The sequence below is a fragment of the Periophthalmus magnuspinnatus genome, chromosome 10 (assembly GCF_009829125.3).
Source record: "Periophthalmus magnuspinnatus isolate fPerMag1 chromosome 10, fPerMag1.2.pri, whole genome shotgun sequence".
Classification (NCBI taxonomy): Eukaryota; Metazoa; Chordata; class Actinopteri; order Gobiiformes; family Gobiidae; genus Periophthalmus; species Periophthalmus magnuspinnatus.
This window is the reverse complement of record NC_047135.1, coordinates 22,700,393-22,721,053: the sequence shown is the minus strand read 5'-3', so window position 1 is coordinate 22,721,053 and position 20,661 is coordinate 22,700,393.

The window sequence follows — 20,661 nt, the reverse complement described above, 5'->3', positions numbered from 1 at the left end:
ATTAAGGTGTAGGATCCTTGCTTGCAGTTATGCGTAAACCTTCTATTCAGCCACCCTTAACCAATGCTCACAAGCAGAAAATCCTCCAGAAATACACGAAGACTAATTTTCAAACAGTATTGTTCACTGATGAGTACCATGCAACCCTGGATGGTCCAGATGGATGGAGTGATGGATGGTTCGTGAATGGCCACCGTGTCCCAACAAGGCTGCTATGTCAACATTCAAAAATCCCAAAAATCATCCAGCTGGGTAATCCTGAGTAAACACCTGTCTCATGAGCTGTCAAAAGATCACCACTGGACCTTTTAAACCATCCTTTCTAGTATAATTTTACTGTTTTATTATCAAGAAGATTATTTTGGTAAATCTTTCAAAGAATGACACGGGTTTTGAAACCATTGCTGGATCTGTGTTTTAAAACCCCAAATTTGTCACTATAAGATGTCCACATCACTTGACGTGCAATCCAAATTTGCAAAAGTGGCATATTTTAATCAGCACTTCCTGTCTGTTAGCACGCAGAGTGAAATCCCATCGCTGAGGTGGAATTAGGCGTGAAGTGAACCCATTTTTAGGCTGCATTAACAGAATGTCAGTGACTTTTATGAGCAGCTGAGAGCCTCCATAATTACTTCTTTCAAGGACCCACAGCCACTCAAGAAGCAGAGAAATATTACCTGTCAACAAACCTGCGTCTGGTTTCTGTATTCGTGGGCCAGTCACACTCCAGCGCTGCACATTCGGGAGGAAGTGCATAATGTTTATTGATTTATATTAATTAGTTTTCTCTGCAAAACTGTATTGGTCTTGTGGATGACTGTCAATTCTCCAAGCTAGAACCTCCTCATGTCTCTCAATAAGTAGCATACAGACGTAAGAATATAGATTAAAAATACCCTAACAACCACTAATTAAATTACTATCATTAACTAGGGTAATTAAAGAAGACATATTGGTAAATAGTCACATTTTTATATAGCGTTTTTCCACCTTCAAGGCACTCAAAGCACTTTACATCAAGGAACCACTCACCCATTCACACACACATTCATACACCAGTGTACGCAGACACTGGAGGCAAGGTGGGTTATGTGTCTTGCCACAGGACACAACGACAGCATTTATCTGTGGGAGCTGGAATCACATTGCCAACTTGTGGAGCAGCGGATCTGACTGCTTAACCAATCGTGTTTATGTCAAGAGCGGGATTTGAACTGCCAACAGATCAGTGGACAAACACTTGACCAACTGAGCTACTGTTGCCCTGGTGCTTTTGTCTGCTATATATTTTAAATCTATGACACCGTGAATCATTGTTGTATTTTATACATTTTAATGACTAACGATTTAATAAAAGAAACAAGTCTGCTGACATCCAGGTTGGAAAATTTTGGAGCCCAATGGAAGCCAATGTCGCCCAAAACATCATCACAACAAAGTGTCTGTGTAAACCCTTAGTCGTCCAGGTCTGACCCATAGCAAAATCTATCAATTGGACAAATCGTTGTCCAGTTGATAGATTTAAACTTCGTCTTTTGCTATCAGAACAAAGCGCTATGCAAGCTACAGATCACAGTAGCGGGGAGTAGATTTAAAAAAAATGTTTAATCCCAAAACAGGCATGCGACACTGTCAAATTCAAAGTGTAAAATTGGAGAACGAAGTAAGTGAAGAGCAGTGGGCGTGTACAGTGGTGGTGAATACGGGGGTGGATCGGTACAATGATGTCTTGAATACAGGAGTGTAAAGATAACTCAGACATGCACAACTCACTCATGAATGAGAAAGAAAAAAATTCACTGCTCAAGATCTGAAAAGTTGATTTAGCATGATAGGTATTGTTTAATGCATTGTTATGGGTAGGTTTAGCTAGATAGGTTTAGAAGGGTAGGCTCTTTCAATTTCAAACCATGAGCGTTAGGGGCCCCCACCATGACAGAAAAACAGCTGTTAATCAGGCAATTAGTTTCTATGAAGTTCTCACCCAACATTGCCTTTAATTGATTAAGTTGCCTGTACCTGCATTGACAGTTATGTCCTCATGGTTCTCATCCAATCATCATTAAAAAATGCATAGCCATTATCATGCAGTCTTTTTTCTGCATCAACTGGTATCGCCACGATTGGTATTATAAAATTGTTAATATTGCAGATATAAAACAGTAGTTCAGTGGCTCATCCACAGTCCCTTGGTTAGAGCTATAAAACCTTCTTGTTGCCGCCCAACCTTTTGTTCAAATGCATTCAAGAACACACTAATATATTCCCCAGGGTTCCATTAGTGGTAAAACATGAATAAACAGCAAGTCATCATTAAGATGAAAGGAGTTTAAAATGACAAGTGAAAGTAAGGAAAGAGGGACACACAACACTTTTGAGTTGTGTGATTTTGTTCATGTTGTGGCCCGTGGAGATTACTAATCAAAGGCTTTCATTCAGAACAAGCTCAATTATAACAAACATTGATTTCAGAGAAAGATCAACTCTATGAACCTAGATGTTTTCACTTAAAGGAACATTATTAAGATATGGAAACTTAACCTACCTGTGCCCCCAAATAAACATGTTCAAATATAGCTTTTACTAATAACACATGTAATGCTGATTTATTCTTAATTACAAAAAACATTGAACAAGTATGTTTGTTGTATTGGTTCTCAAGGTGGTTGTAAAGTTACAGAGCAGGATGAGTCTCACATGAGCCTCTCATTTGGGTCGCCAATTTCAGTTTTAAAAGGACTCTCAGATCTGAATTTTCACTACCTAAACCCCAGCACTTGCATCCAGTCATTAATCAGTAATAGTGAAGCCTCTGCAGCTCACTGAGTGAATTCTGGAGGCTCTGAGCTTTCACATGAGGAATGACCAGTACATATACTGAGAATGAGAAAACTTGTATGTGTCTATATCTGCAGGTTAAAACACTGGCAACTCAGGTTCAGTGTCATTGTACATTTCTTTTTAAACCGTAGGAGTGCAGGCTACATACAGTTGCTTTAAAAGTAAAATATGAAAAACCTAAAGTAACTTGAAAGGGTATGAATTTAGATATTTAGATACTTTGCCCCATTAGTTCCATTCACTAATTGTGACAGTTAGAAGCCAAATGTGACAATTTATTCTTGACTTCATGACTATTGGCCACATAAACCTAGCTAACTGAGAACATTCTTCCCTATCTTCACATGGCCTCATTCGTCTCTACTCTCAGTATTGTTTTTAGTAGTGTCTTGTCAAAATACCACATGCCTTTCCGGACCATGGGGCTATTACAGCTCTCTTTTATGGATTATGAAGCAGGCCAGTGACCCCTCTCTCAAGGTGAGCCTCCAAAATCGGCCTTGTCGCACTCCAAACAACACCCCTCCCCTGCTCCTATTTCAGCTGATGATCCAGGCAGCACCTCTTCGCAAATAATATCCATCTTAACAAGTCATTTTGTCAGGTAATGACCCTTACAAATCGGATTTTCTTTAAAACAAGTGAAATATTCACGAAAAGGAAGCGAAGCGATTTTCTCTTCGGTCACGTTGTCTCATTGCACACTCTTGACACGAGCTAAAGGCTAATTGTACTGACCTGTTGGGAGGAGCTGTTGGCACTCTACTGGCTTTTGACGCAGAACTAATCTCCAGGATAAGTCTGCTTCGGTAAATGTAGGTATTATCAAGGAAGATAAGGAAGACCAACAGGGAATTGAATGTTAAAGGAGACATATCATGCAAAATTGACTTGATCTTGTAACAATGTGATCTTGTCACCTTGTTATAATGGTTTTCCCTAATTATTAACATGCTCAAAGTTGCATTTTAATTGATTCATGATCAAAAAGTTTCAGTTTGCACCCATTACGTACTCCAACCCATAGCCATATACTTACTTAAACTGAAATGCGACTTTCTGTGATTTTGAAGAGGAAGTCAGTGGTCCTGTTTCTATTATTAAGTTGTTCAGTGTTGCAAATGTACAAATATACAATTCTGATCTACTTCTGTGATAACCTAATATGTCTTTCTATTCTGTTCATGGAGATATCTTTTATAGTTTTATTCTTAAAACAATACATATTTTTTAATATTTGATATACTTCTTAATATTTGAGTGTGTTGCACATGCTCATTGTACCTGTACATATTTATATATAGAGGGACATAGCTAGCTGCTAGCTGCCGAATTTCAAGAAGTGTACATGGCTGCGTTTTGGCTCCATTGACTCTGTAACTGTTGCAATGAAGCTTGTCATTCTGACCTTAAAAGTTTGTTTTGAACCACTCTACATGATCCTGGTGTTTTTAATTTCAGTATTTTGTCCGTAAATCTGTGTTGCTGTCAAACCAGCGATTTGGGCAGTTCCACAACCTTGCTCCTGACTGGCTCTTTGGTTGCTATGATATACACACTCAGAATTACAAATATGAAACTTGGCTTTGATAACTGCAGCCTCAATGGAATTCATTTGACTGGAACCGAACGCTATGGTTCACTTCATACTCCCTTAGTCCACTTCTATGAACAGTCTATCGTGGTCATACATGTGTTGCATGACCATACAACACATGTATGACCACATGTGCTGTATGGCGGTACATTATTGCTTTTACATTTTTAGCTATTGACCATTTAGCCCTCTGCTTCAATTTGATGACCTTCAGAGGTATTGGGTTTCCAAAAATTTATTGGAATGATATGCATGGCCATTCAAACATTCAAGGTAAGTTTTTGATGATAAAACAACACATTATTTACTTTAATAAAAGTTATGCAAATTAGTTGGCTAATGCTTTGGTCCTGGCCTGAACACAGAGATATCCAGTATGTAAACAGAACTCTCAGATTCACCTTGGTGATCATAGCAGCAGCTGTTTTTAGTGGTTTTAATAATGACCAAACAAGGTGCTCCACAGTGTGCGTCCTTGTCTGCAGGTTCAGGCTGCAGCTGCCCTGCCTCAATACCCTGCAGAACATAAATATATATTAATGCATGCTTTCAATAAATCTTGGCTGGATTCTGCCCAATTTAATTCATATAATTCCCATATGTGTCTTCAGGCCATGCTATTGCATTGTACTGTGCCTTTGCTCATGTTTACTATTAGGTAGGGATATTTAAAGTAATTCTTTTATTGTACACATCCAAATCTGGAATATCTCTGCCTGTTCTACCACATTCAAATTATCCAAATGATTGTTCTGTACCAATGTACCTAAAAGATTAAAGTGACTCTTTCGTATGATAAAGTCAAAATTGTACCAGTACCAATATATTGTCAGATCAGCTCTTATGATGATAATGAGTCCTATTGGTATCTAATTATAACGTTTTATCCTCCATGAAACAGGAAAGGAACTGTTAGCATGCTTGTTGGTAGCATTATCATCCATCCATCCATTTTCTTCCTCTTATCCGGTGCTGGGTCGAGGGGCAGGGACTCCCAGACTTCCCTCACCTCAGATACATCCGCCAGCTTCTCTGGTGGGACCCAAGGCGTTTCCAGTCCAGCCGAGAGACATAGTCCCTCCAGCAAGTCCTGGGTCTTCCCCAGGGCCTCCTCCCGGTAGGACATTCCTGGAACACCTCCCTATGGAGGCGTCTAGGTGGCATCCTGATCAGATGCCTGAGCCACCTCAGCTGGGTCCTTTCGACGTGTAGGAGCAGCGACTCTACTCCGAGCTCCTCCCGTGTGACTGAGCTCCTCAGCCTATCATTAAGGGAGCGCCCAGCCACCCTGCAGAGGAAGCCCATTTCGGCCGTTTGTATCCACGATCTTATCCTTTCGGTCATTACCCAGGGCTCATGACCATTGGTGAGTGTAGGAACATAGATTGACCGGTAAATCGAGAGCTTTGCATCGACTCAGCTCCTTCTTTACCACGACGGCCCAACACAGAGACCACATCACTGCGAATGCTGCACGCTCCTTACGTCCCTCACTCATGAACAAGACCCTGAGATACTTGAACTCCTCCACAGAGGCAGAGACTCCCCTTGAGGCAGAGACTCCCCACGCACCCGAAGAGGGCCTCGGACCATGGCCTCGGTTTTGGAAGAGCTGATTCCCATCTCAGCCGCTTCACACTCAGCTGTAAACCGCCCCAGTGCCTGCTGCAGGTCCTGGCTCGATGAAGCCATCAGGACAACATCATCCGCAAACAGCAGAGATGAGATCCTGTGGTTCCCGAACTGGACCCCCTCCGGTCCCTGGCTGCGCCTAGAAATTCTGTCCATAAATACAATGAACAGAACCAATGACAAAGGGCAGCCCTGGCGGAGTCCAACATGCACTCTGAACAGGTTTGACTTACTGCCGGCAATGCGAACACAGCTCCTGCTCCGGTCATACAGGGACCGGACAGCCCTTAGCAAAGAGCCCCGGACCCCATACTCCCACAGCACCCCCCAAAGGACACCACAGGGACACGGCCGAATGCCTTCTCCAGATCCACACAGCACATGTGGACTGGTTGGGCAACTCCCATGAACCCTCGAGCACCCAAATATGGAGTATAGAGTTAGTCCAGTGTTCCGTGACTAGGATGAAAACCACACTGCTCCTCCTGAATCCGAGGTTCAACTATCGGACAGCTTCTCCTTTCCAGTACCCTGAAATAGACCTTACCAGGAAGGATTACCATGATGGCAAAAGGCCTATGAAAGTAGTGAAAAGCATTTTTAAACCCATTGCGGTGAAAAATTAGGATGCGACAAGCAATGCATTAGAAGAGTGAGGAATATGATGCTGCAAACTAGTTCTGTTTTTGAAGTTTTTAAGACCATAAAAATCAGGTAGAGTCACTTAATAACTACATAGGTTGTTTTGATTAGTTCCATCTCAAACATGGATATAACAAGATCATCTCACACACTTAAGTTTCATTCAACATTGCCTTATAGTTCTCAAAACTCTTAGTACTTCTTAGTAAGCTTAGCCCGATAGGTTGAAAAGAGTTGACTTCAGTGGTGGAGTTAGATGTGAGGGGTGGCCAGTGTCAAAGTTTTATCTTTCTTCATTCATTATCATTCTTTTAAGCCATTTAATTACACTTGCAATCACTAGTTAATTAAATTGTCTTTGCAGTGTTTTAAAGGCTGACCAGCGTGTAATGGGGCAATAGAAAGATGCACAACAGAACAATTCAACCCCAAACAAGTCTAATGTTTCCTTCTGTCATTCAACAGCTATTCAAAGCCAACATCCATTAAAGATCACAGCTCTAAAATAAAACACAGGTCAGGTCATGCGAATGGCACAAGTGCAAAAGCCTGCATAGCAAAAACTGCGACTTACTAAGCGTCATAAAGATTCACTGTTGTTCACTCTTTCCTGTCGTGTTGTCTTCATAGATAAACTCATGTCGCTATCCTGTCCTTATTGTATTATCCAATCCACATTGGTCTCTCGTTATAAAACTATAGCACTCTTTTAATGTTGGTTAACTTTATCCTCAATAGACACTCCAACTTCGTTACTCTGCTCTGATAATCACTGTGCTTAATTCAACATTTCAAAAGGCGAAAACACAACTCTCATCCACTGTCTCAACTGTAATAGAGCACCCAAGTTGTTTTGGTTCATGCAGGAAACTGTCTCAGTTTAACCAATGAAAATGCAGCTGTGTAAGAATGCATTTGATCATAAATGTTCATTAAAGCCCGTTATAAAATGTTTTAATGGTCAGTGTTTTTACTGGAGTGGCACTAGGAGTGGCAAGAGCATTTATAGAGCATCCTGGCCACTGCTAGACCCTATCAAGGGGTATTTGTTATTACCCAAGAAAATACACAAGTACTTTAAAGAAACCAGGGTGGTCTGAGTCTTAATCTTGCTCTTTAGTACTTACTTTAGTACTTACTATGTAGCTAGGAGTTTTTAGAGTTCCCCTGACAGGTGGGCAGGCCATGTGAGTTCTAAGCAGATCTTGGACATGCTTCTGAGGCTGCAGTTCAGCAAGTCCAGTTGTGCACAGTGAAGGAGTAAGAGCTAGTGATGTCTTCATTGGTAAACCTGGAGGGCAGATGCATATGAATATGTGAAGGTGGTTTATTTTTCAATTAATTTGTGTACAATTTTGCACATTTGGTCAAAATTACTTAGCTGAAGGACTCCTGTGCTGTGCAGGTTCAGGTGTGGGTAGACTGCCAAACCAGAGCACCCAGAGAAAGATTATTCACACTACACACAGAATGGTTCAAAATAGTCTAGAAACTCAAACTAGGGCTGTACAATATTGGAAAAGATTGAGATATGGCTGTTGAGTACGGTGATATAGAGATGATTGTGATAATATAATATAGTTTTTGACATAATAATAAAAAATGTCAAAAATACAAAATTAAAGAGTAGGTATTATTTTTATTTAATTTTTGTATATATATAGTATAACCTCACCAAATGCATGTTTTAGTAATTTAGTGATCTCTCCCTATTTGAACCCTCCTTACAGTTAGTTGCAAAATTCTGTCCAATGCTCAGCCCACAAGCTTATGTCATCCATGTTCCCACATGACAATTATAAATATACAAAAGCATGATACAAAACTGTATACAACTTCACAAACCTGATGTAAGTAGTTTCATTAGCAGGATGAATGCTGACTGTGTTGTGATAGCGCTCTGAAGGGGAGTGACTGAGAAGGAAGGGGGAACTGAGAGCAGCAAAAAAGTAAGTGAAACTTTTAAAATATGTTAATACATTGTTTTCTGAGAATTTAGTATATTTAAGAAAAAACAGGCGGATCTGAATATGTTATGTATTAGCAATTAATATTCCAAGTAAAAGTAAAATACCCCCTCTTTAAAATGGTCAGTCCCTAAAATAATATTTTCTTCAAAAACATTTTTATTTTAAAAAGCATATTTCTGTCAGATGGAGACTGGATGGTTGGTGTATTTTTTATTATTTATATATATATATATATATATATATATATATATATATATATATATATATATATATAAAATTTGCGATACACTGTGCATCCCTACCTCAAGTCTTGTTGATGTGAGGTGATTGTTCTAACCAGCTGCAGCTCTACTGAGGGGAAACTTTAGCTTATTTTTAATATAAAAAGATGGCAAATTTGATATATAGTAATTTGTATGAAGGCCCTGGAAAGTTGCATAACCCTCATGAGTAAACTGTCAAACTTGCAAACTAGCTTACTTTTAAGTTGGTGTTGTTCCCTGGAAATATTAGTACAATAACAAAAGCAGAACTGTCCCATTTAGTTGTGCCTCCATTGAAAAATACGCTGTTAGAGAATGAAATTTGTTTCCCCATAATCTAGGTCACAATATTCTTCTCTGCACGACACAGCATACACCTCACTGCTCATTTTGGATAAAGGAGAATTCTCACCCTGCTTTGTCTGTCCATTTGCCTCTGAGCTTAAAGTGGCAGTCTACATTCTTGTTCATTTATCAGTGGAGCTTGAGTGTGCCCACCTGTTTTTGAGGGTAAAATGTGTACTCATTTTATCCTAGAACTATTTATAATGGAAGTCATGCATGTTTGTGTCATCTTCATTCTCCTCTTAAAGATGTCATTGCTCCGATCTCCTCCCGTTTTAACCACTACCGGTACACGCCCACTGCTCTGGACTTCATTCTTTTATTTTTTTTAGTCAGCGACACATGTATGATTCAGCAGCGTCACATAGCCGTTTCGTTTTTTCTTTATTTTTTATTTGTCATGGACTGTGTAAAAATTCATTAATCTCACATATAAACCCAGATTTGCACCAGACTTAGCTACTGCTACTTCCCATCTGCAGTCCCTGGGCAGGTGAACACACATTAATAATAATGGCTTACACTTGTAATGCGCTTTTCAAAGCCTCTCAAAGCGCTACACTATAGTCATTATTCAGTCATTTCCACACTTGGTGATGGTAAGCTACTATTGTAGCTACAGCTGGAAGCGAGGCTGCCAATCTGCGCCATCGGCCCCTACCCGACCACCTATCATTCACGCACACACCACTTTCATACTAGGCAATGTGGGTGAAGTGTCTTGCCTAAGGACACAACGACAGAGCTTGGTCCGAGCAGGACTCGATCTTCCAACCTTCGGGTTGGGGGACCAACACTAATCATTGAGCCACTGTCGACACATTAAAATACACATTAAACATTAACATCATTAACATTAGCAGTTAAATACAACAAACTGTCCCCATGTCCAATACATGATGTTTCCTACAGTCCATACAGGTGTACAAAATCATTATATGCAGGTTTTTACAGTGAAACAGAACAGTACAAATTAAATAGATTGATGTCGACAAATATTTAAAATGTACTTTTTCAAATTTGTAGTTAAATTATACAAATCTGCAGACAATTTCAACCTGTCTGAAAGCTGATTCCACTTCCCTGTTTTTTATGTCCACTTCTGTTTTGGTTATGAGTTAACTCAGTGGTTTCCAAAGTGTGGTACAGGTACCCCCAGGGGACACAGAAAGAGCTAGGCAAGGATGATTTTGGGGGGAAAAATGCCATTCAAAAAATGTAGGAGCCACTGAGTTGACTGAGTAGAATCCAGCCAGATATTTAAACTTTCAACATTTTGTTCATAAAAAGTCCAAGAAAAACTAAATGGGACTCATAATTATTCATCTAGTAACCATTCTAACAGAACGCAGCAGCGTGGTGGACTTTTAACACAACACAGACAAGGCAAAAGTCCTTAAAATGTTGCATTCAACAGGATGCTGAAAAACATGAATAAAGACTATTCCAGGTCTAATCTAGGGCTAAACCAGATGAGTAAACTGCATCATTTCCACAGTAGCTTTAAACAAGAAATGATGCAAAGGAGGCTAAGAAAATGGATATAATGAACTAAGTACCACTTGAAAGAGCTCATGTGCCACCAGCGTTACACATCCCACAGTTGGAGAAACACTGAAACAGAAGATATATAGATTACTAATTTTTGTGTTGGTTCAGCAAAAATGTATACAATTAGAAAGTAAAAAAGGGTTCTTCTAAAAAATTTGAGCCGGTCACATTCAAAAGTCATAATACCACAATGGCATTTCAAACTGATAAGGCCATAGGTAATTTGACACCAAGCTGAGACCTCTTCTCTACATTTGTTTGATAAAAGCATGAAATATAACGCTGCCTTTTAAACCCAGCACCTCTGTCCTCTTGTCAGCAGGATCCATGGCCGATAAACGGATTGTACGTTCGACGCGGGAAGCCAAAGAAGGGAGGATTTCGAGAGTCAACCACCTCACAGCTGATTGAAGGTTTAAACTTGAAAAATAGTGCTCCTTATCAGCACCAGACTCCACTGCTAACCTGTTGTGTGAGGAATTTGCAATAGAATAAAATGGATGGAGCTGGTGGTTGCAGATACATGCTATGACTCTACAGCGCAAAACACAGGAGTGACATTTGAGAAATAATTTAGTTGTTAACGCACCCACACAAATGCACACTATTTAATTCTTTAAAATGTGCTGGTAGTAGTGCCGTCATGATACTAAAATTTCAAACTTGATTTCTGTCATAGTGGCTGGTGTAGGGCGTACCAAAGAGTGCAGAACTCGGGGCAGATTTACAGTGTTTATTTATGTTTGTGCAATTAATAACAAAAGTTCATTAAACCAGCAAGGGACGGGGAGCGGGGTGCGAGTCAGAGTCCGGGGATGCGTTGTGAAGGGCGCAGACGGGAACAGGGAACAACCAGGACCGGAGCGAGGACAGGATCGGGGACGGAGCCAGAGAAGACCGAGCAGGAGCAGTCCGAAGAATGGGAGCCGGGGCTGGAGCAAGCTGTAGTCCAGGACGAGGCAAGAGGGTGATGACAACGAGTAGACAGTACCGTAGCTGGAGCGGGAGACGTGGAGCAAGCCAGAGTCCAGGACGAGACAAGAAGGTGAAGACAAGGAGTAGACTGTACCGGAGCTGGAGCGCGGGGTCAGGAACTGAACCAGAGGCCAGGAGCTGGGACGAGCAAGGGAGCAGGAATCTGAGGGGTAGCAAAAATCCAGTCAGCATCCAAAAGTAGGCAACAAGAAATACAAAAACAGAGCTGGAACATTCACATTAGACATGCGGACAATCTGGCTCCGAGTGTCTGAAGCTCGTCCATCTTATGCTTCGCAGCAGGTGGAGGTGATTGCGCTGATGCGCTCCAGGTGTGTGCGGGAGGAGTCAGGAACTCCGCCCAGCTCCAGGCTCAGACAGGTGAGGGAGGGGGAGAGCACACAAGGAGACAACACAGGAGGCAGATAATATGTTGTCACGATGCCTGTTTTGCCTGTCCTCCTGTGTCCTCTCCCCCTCCCCTACCTGTCTGCCTGGAGCTGGGAGGAGTCCCTGACTCCTCCTGCACGCACCTGGAGCGTATCACCGCAATCACCGTCACCTGCTGCCGAGTATTTGAGGGCTCGGCAGAATACACTCGGAGCCAGATCGTCCGCGTGTAAACATGCTTGTTCTCCCGCTTGTTCCTGCTCCTGCCTCTGCGCGCCAGCTCCGGTAAAGTTCACCCTTTGTCTTCGCCTCCTGTCCCGTCTGGGTTCCCGGCTCGTCTCCCGTCCTCCGCCTTGGCTCTCACCTGTTGGATTATTCCTGCTCGGTCTCTCCTGGTCCCAGTTCTGGCTATCTCCGCTTCCGCCCCGGTTCTGGTCTGTCCTACCTTGTCCCGTCCTGCGCCCGCCCGCTCTGCCTCCTGCACCTTGCCCCCAGTTGTGACTATTACTATTGACTTTGAATCCCGCACCTTGTAAATAAAACACTGTAAATCTGTCCCGAGATCTGCATCCTTTGGTCCGCACCTACACCCACCGTTACGACATGCGTGCATCCTGACAATTTCAGTACTAAGGAATAGACTTGATACTCAATACTGATTCTGATGCCACGATGATAATAATAATAATAAAACATTTATTTAGACAATAGAATGTGATTTTCAACATTAATTCATAGTACTTTCTTTTACATTACCGTGCGGTCCTATATCTGTGTAATCCCTCAGCTGTGCTGCTCACAAGTCTTTTAGTCTATCCAGGGGTTACAGAATGCTGAAAAATTAGGAGTGTTACCATAGCAATTCATTTAAAACAGAATATTATAACTTTTGAATGGGAGTAAGTAATCAAAATGGTACATAACATGAAGCAGTATATACACTGGTATGAATGCCTTGACACAGCTGTTGCGTCCTTGAACAAAGTGCTTTGTTCAAGGACACAGCAGCAGTTAACACTAATGGGAGAGGGAATCAAACCACCAACAATAAGGTTAATAAGAAAACACGTAATCCCCGAGCTAAGATGGTTCTAAGTACAGCCATATAGTTTGTAATTTACAGCTTACAGTTTAGTGTTTAAGTTTCTTCCATAAATTAGTTCAAGGTTGTGTTCTAAATATGGCAAAGAAAAGCATGCTCTGTGTATGTTTAATGTACACAATAACACATCTGCATATGGACCTATTTAAGTAATGTATTTATTTTCTTGTTTTATAGCTTTGCTCTTCCAGCCGTGACCCTATATAGCCTGAAAAACAAAACTGATTTCCATGTTTGTCTGTTATTATCATTTGAATAAACAGTATATTGCCTTCATGTCCCCAGGGGATCACAGTCCAACGTGCGGCGTGTTGCGTGACCATTTCTCGCAGGTTTTTATGTGTGCTTTATCTGAGCCGAGATGGTCCCCCTGACAGAGGATGGCCCGTGTTTAATGCGATGCGACTGTTAAATTACTCATTTATTTGTGTTTTGTTTACTACAGGCCTGACACACACTGCTGCCCTCTGGGGCTTTGGCCACTATCACCGCCAACTGACATCATCGCTGTCATATTCCATTTAGAGAGTAATTAGTCAAAGCCCCCCCCCATCTCCAACTGTCAGGCAATAGTAGGCCTTTAATTAGCCAATACCACAGAAGGGAGGTGATGTGATGCACTTACTGATACATTTTCTTTTATTTTTATTTTTTTACAGTTTTACTTAAATTGATAACAGGGTTTTTTTTTGGCACATACTTGCCTGGGATCTAGAATACACCCTTCTCCAATACTTTACGAAGATGTGAGCCAAGTCACTGGTCAGGTGAATTAGCAAATTAGCATGATCAACCCTTATCAAAACAAATACGGGTGCTTACAAGGGGAAAAAAAAAAAAAAAATCACAGACAACACATAGATTTCTGTAGAATCAGAATCAATGTAGTGAAGCACTCCACTACATTCTGAGGTGAGAGAAGTTTGATTTTGTTCAACATGATGGGTGACCAATACGTACCTCGGGATTGTCAGACTGGGTTGATTGTCTCTCTATTTAAGAAGGGTGAACGAAGGGTGTGTTCCTACTACAGGGGAATCACACTCCTCAGCCTCCTCTGTAAAGTCGGTTCCAGGGTACTGGAGAGGACAATCTGACCGGTAGTCGAACCCCGGATTCAGGAGGAGCAGTGTGGTTTTTGTGGCAGTGGTGGAACACTGGACCAGCTCTATACTCTCCATCGGGTGCTCCAGGGGTCATGAGAGTTTGCCCTACTAGCCCATATGTGCTTTGTGGATCTGGAGAAGACATTCGATCATGTTCCTCACGGTGTCCTTTGGAGGGCGCTCTGGAAGAAGAAAATGGATGGATGGAAGGAGTGTGTTTGGAATTGGGGGATTCAGAGTGAGAGGGATTTTGCTTTAAAATACACAGCTTTGCAAAAGAAACACATTTACAAACATATTTTACACATGATCCTCCAATCACGATAGTACAGGTTTTAAATATTGTTCTAATAAATCAGGAAGGACAATCAAGTTGAATTTATGCAAATGTATGTTATTATTGCACGTTCCACAGGCTGATCTCTGATTTTTGGAAGTCAGGCAATTCGGCAGTTATCTTCGAGTTTCCAAGATTACATGAAAGCAGCATCATATCCTTCAGTATACAGAGAGATATCAGTCTGGACTTCCTGTAAAACGTACAGAGGTCAGAATGCAGAGGTCCTAACCAGCCAGACAAATGGAATTATGGTTTATTGTAACTTTTGGACACTTTTTCTTTATAAGATTTCAGATTTCATCATTTTTGAGGGGATAGTCTTGTAAAGGGGACAGACAAAAGGGGAAACAACGTAACCTGGGGCTTGTAACAGGGTTAAAAGATAAAAAATCAAATTTGTGACAGCTGATAGGCACAGATCCACTTGTGTGGCTTCCTGTGCACAAAGCTCCTACACTGCACTTTTGTCTGGATAGTTTAGCTCTCTCAATCATGTTCACATTCTGCCATGCTCAGAAAAGTCCATGTGCTGCAAGTGACGCCTCAGCAATTTTCTTACATGTTAAGCACTATATTCTCTGAACACAATTTACAATATGTTTCACTTTAGTTTTGGATGCTCTGATTCTGTGCTTCGTTTGCTCTCCACGCTAAGCCACTCCCCCTTCAGAACTCTATCCTAACACAATCAGCGCACATCCTTCTAAATTGCTACACATAGCATCAGGTTTGTGAAGTGGTTGTGTGTTGTTTTGTATCATGCTTTTGTATATTGATAGAGAATTGTTGTGAGAGCATGATGGTGTAGATCCTTCTAACCGTAAGGAGAGTTCCATTAGGGCCAGGGAGAGATCAGCTAATTACTCAAACATGCATGGGTGACATCCAAAACCTCTTCAGGCATGTTTTTAATGAGGAAATGTTATAGCATGGTAGAAAGCCCCAAAAAAGTCGATTTTGCATAATACCCCCTCTTTAAAGAGAGCTGAGGACTTTGCTTTTTTGGTTTTCAGTTAAATGACTTCAAAGGGCTTGTACCTGATTTTTCCCCATGTGTTTGAGCAGTATTTCTCTTGACCCAGTACAGATATGTTGGTGATATATGTGCAGATTAGCATGCTAGTTGTTGTTTTCGTTACCATGATGTCAACATACCGCTCTAGTCTCTGAAAACTCTGAAAAACGCTTGGAAACTTATCGCGGTGAATGCATAAGGTAAGTGAGGAATAAATTTACTTTCCTTAACTGCAAATGGTTTAAAATTAACTAGTTCTGTCTCATTTAAAGACAGTAACAGCACCTTTAATTTCAGTGTGGATTAAAATTTAAACACAAAGTAATGTTTCAGGTAGAGTGTTGACTGCCTGGACAAGGACAAGCTTCCTGTAGCTGTTGTTGTTGTTAAGTATGCGGAGGAGCTAAATATTGAACGTTTTTCCACCCACTTAGTGACAGCACACGCATAATGATTCATCTTTATTTACAACAACAGAAGGCACTACTTCTTCGACCATGTATTTTATAGTATTGTACAGCAGTAGAGCCATTCTTTTTAAATATTATTTTAAGAAACACAACTAACAAACTATAATGCTCCATTGACTCATTTGGCATCAATATATTTATGAATAAACTGAAGAATCTCCTCATTAAAGAATAATAATAATGCATACTTAAGGTGGACTATAATTTTAGGGTTGCACAAATTGAAAAAGCTTGATTTAAATAGTCAAATTGTTAGAAAAAAACAAACAAAAAAACATATGCTCGAAATGTGAAATTGAGGAATAACTTTGGACCACTGCAAACTGTTTAAGATTAACTAGTTCTATTTTTTCCCGTTTTTAAGATAGTACAAATCAGGTACAGCAACTTTAATCATCTTAAAAAGAAACTAAATGATCCCAAGTAACCGCTGCAACGTTCTTGTGTACTCTGTATATCTCTGATTAGGAACCACAATTCATGTGCAGTATAGAGGAAATGAATAGCTCTATATTTAAATAAGTCTGGACTGTGAGAAGGTTCTGAGTAATATTATAGACTCCCTGTAAAGATGAGTAAAAACACTGTCTGCAACCTCTGCTAATGCTGCACAAAATATACTTCATCTCACCTCGAAAGCACCTTGTAAACAGATGTGCGAACTGTGCCGGAGTGGAGAGGGGGGGGTCACAGGTGAGCGGCGCGAAGCTGGCACTTTGTATTAGAACTAAGACCATGTAAAAGAAACACCAAACTAAAAGTACTGTTAAGTTGACCAGGCTGACACTCTCAAACTCCGGTCTGTGCGTGCTCCTTTTTCTCTGGGCCTCCTGAAGTGTGCCTGTCTGAAGACCTCTGGCCCTGGGCAAACAAACAGCGCAGCATGAAGTCCACACTACTGACACATCTTCAGCACTGAATACAACGAGAGTTGCCCTGGTCTATAAGTGCATTAGGATTGACGTATATGTTGACAAAACAAGATGTTATACTTGAATATATCTCAATAACTCACATGTCAAAGCAGCATGAGACATGGCTATTTTGAAAACAAAACTTGTTATAGCAAAGAAGGTTAAGGTCAAGCTGTAAGTTTGTTTGAATTTTTCTCCACTACAGATGTAAAACCTTTCCTTACCGAGCTTTTGTTCAGACTCACCTGTGGTCTCTTGTCTTCTTCTGTCAGGACAAATTTGGCTCACTATCTGACTTCAGTAATGTAGATAGCATCTGGTGGTGTTATGTGAGAGAATACAACAGGGCCGTGTCGGCCAGTCTAATTACAGATGGTAGCTTTAAAGGTGCACTTTGGAACTTTATTGGTGGAGCTGCCACCTGCTTGTCTCCAGGGAAATGTAATTGTTTTATGTGAAATGTTATGGCATTAAACTACCACTATCCTATGGTCAAATCTTGCACTAGCATTGTCTTGTTAAATAAATTAAATTAAAATACATATTTTTATTGCTAAAAATGACCTTGAAAACCTTTTACTATGAGCAACGTGGCTTCTTTACAAATCCTTGTTTTTATTATTGTTTTGTATTTAATTTTCAGTGGGAGAGGTGCATTAATAAATATTGTTCTAGTATAATTGTACCTGAATATGCCAAAAGGCTAGTTTTCATCTGCACTCCCCCTGCCCATCTGACCTGTAATGATCCAGGATCAGTTAATAGCTTTTAAACATGTTCACCACTGCTCACCTTGCATTTGTATTTCATGTTTTATGTTTTAGAATTTAAAGGGCCCGTATTACGCCTATTTTCTGATATAATGTTTTCTCATGGAACACATACCTGAAGTTATGTTTTGTTTCATTCACACATTCCAACATGACTAAAAGCTCACAAGTCAATTTAACGTAATATAGAACCTTTCAAATAATGCCTCACTTTGGAAAACACACTTGAAAGAAGATGTGTCTAAAACTGCAATTAGCAGGCGCAACCTTTTCATAGTAGTATTTCATCGGTCCGTTGCAAGCAGTGAATCTTTGTTTACTTGTAGTCACTCCCCCTTCAGAGCGCTATCACAACACAATCAGCGTGTGTCCTGCTTCTGCACAACACATCAGGTTTGTATAGTTTTGTACCATGCTTTTGTATATTTATGGGTAATTGTCGTGTAGGAGCATGGATGACGTAGGTTTGTGGGCTGAATCTTATCGCTAACCATAAGGAGGGTTTGTATAGGGCCCAGGAGAGATTTAAATTACTGAAACATGCATGGATGACATCTAAAACACTTCAGGCAGTTTTTTGATGAGGGAACAACGTTATAACATGTATTTTGCATAAGATCCCCTCTTTGACAAATTATTCATACACGGAGCCATACTGTCTACTGTCTAATTCTGTTGTGAGTATTATACCTTCTTTTGGCAAAGATTTGTGATATACATTCATAATTATCACAATGAATAAACAATATCATAAATACACTTTTAAAATTATTACTTTCTATTGGTAGTTTTCAGATACCTAGATACTGGAAAATCCCATATGTAAATTCACACATATTGAACTTGATCATTTCTGTGACTACACCCTAAAAGTCATTATTTAACAACAAAAAACTTCATTTGAACAATATTCATTTTAGCTGCCCCCATCTGTCTTAAATATTACTGGCCTATGGAATGTTGTGATGTCATCTGAAACCCAGCAATCAATATATGTGCAGTTTTCCACTACGATAGGGTCAAAGACAATTTACACGTTTACAATTTATGTATGTAATTTATGTATGTTATAATGTTGTTTCCTCATCATAAACATACCTGGAGTTGTGTTTTGTTTCGTTCACACGTTTAACACAAACCCTGCATATTTAAGATGAGTTCTTTTCTCAAAATGAAAACGCTCTGTTCCACCTTGTGATGTCATGTGGTAATACAGGAAGTGCTCCACTGTGTTTCTAAACTTTATGCACCTTCACCAAAATCATTTGGATCATTTCAGCCCTGGATTTATCAGTCTCAACTGAACTAAATGTAAAAGGCAGCTGATAACTTGAAAACTACTGCGTCATGACATCACAAGGTGGAACCAGAGCATTTTGAGCGTAGGAGATGTAGACAAACTAATAATAAAGGATTACTCAAGCATGTGTGAATGAAACAAAACACAACTCCAGGTATGTTTTTGAGGAGGTAACAGTATTATAGCATGGCTTAAAGCTCACAAGAGTCAATTTTGTGTAATATAGGACCTTTAAGTTAAATACAACTCCATTTTCAATGAGGGAACAACATTACAACATATTTACAAGCTCAAAAAAGTCGATTTTGCATGTCTCTCTGATCGCTTTTTTCAATTCTGCAAGTGAACACATTTTAACAGTGCTGCGATTTTATCTCAGGGCTGTCTTTTGATACTTTGCTCTTTCACGCTGATGGAAATTCCCGGCTGCTGTGTAAATAATGAACAGTATTGGATACACCTGCTTAAAGGGCAGTGTTTCTCTCTCCGTCAGGCTAATTGACTGAACATTGGTGCAGTTGAAGGATGTTGCTAGATAACCTTTAAGAGTGCTGATGAAGTAGAGGAAGGTTTACAGCTCATTCAAGACAAACGTTCTGGCATAATTAAACATGGGCATGACAAAACAATGCAGTCTAGATATACTATAGACCAAAAACTAGGTGGGTGATATATGTTTTTAAAGAGGGTATTACAGAGACATAACATATTTAGATAACCAAGTTACCTTTTATTGGTCTAAAAATGTTTGATTGACAGCGTTGCTAAGTGCCCACTGTCTGCTAGACCAGCTATGCGTGCGGAAATGGGCGTTACCTTCAAAAGCCTTGCTCCGTACTGGCTTTTTGGTCGGAATTCCAAATATGGCCACTATAACTGCTAGCCTCGATGAGCTTTATTTGACTGGCACTGAACGCTATGGGTAACGTCACACTCACTTAATCCACTTCTTTACACAGTCTGTTTCCAGTGTATTCCTTTTAGTCAATATTTTGTTGTCAATTGAAAATACCAATCATTTTTATAATTTTGTGAAACTTTGCTGAGGCCAAGACTGAGAATCGCCATTAAAGTAAATAATAGACTAACTGGTTTTCTTGATCACACCTCACTCAAGGGTATCGCCGCATAATGAACGTACATTTCCAGCTGCCATTATAAAAACAGCCAACAGCCTCTCCTCTATCATGTTTTTTCTCTACTAACTACACCCGAGATGTGTAAAATTTCCGCACTTTATCCATCAACTGTAAATGAGCTGCTTTAATTAATAGCTAGCCAAAGGGTACCCACCAACATTAATATTCCACTCCACCACTGCTGGTCCAGACAGCTCTTTGGAAGCCATGGTGATAGATGCATTGTGGACACGTGACAAGAGCAAAGGGAAAAACATGAGCCAGAAAGCGGGCTGGATGTCCGGGGATGTGGCGCA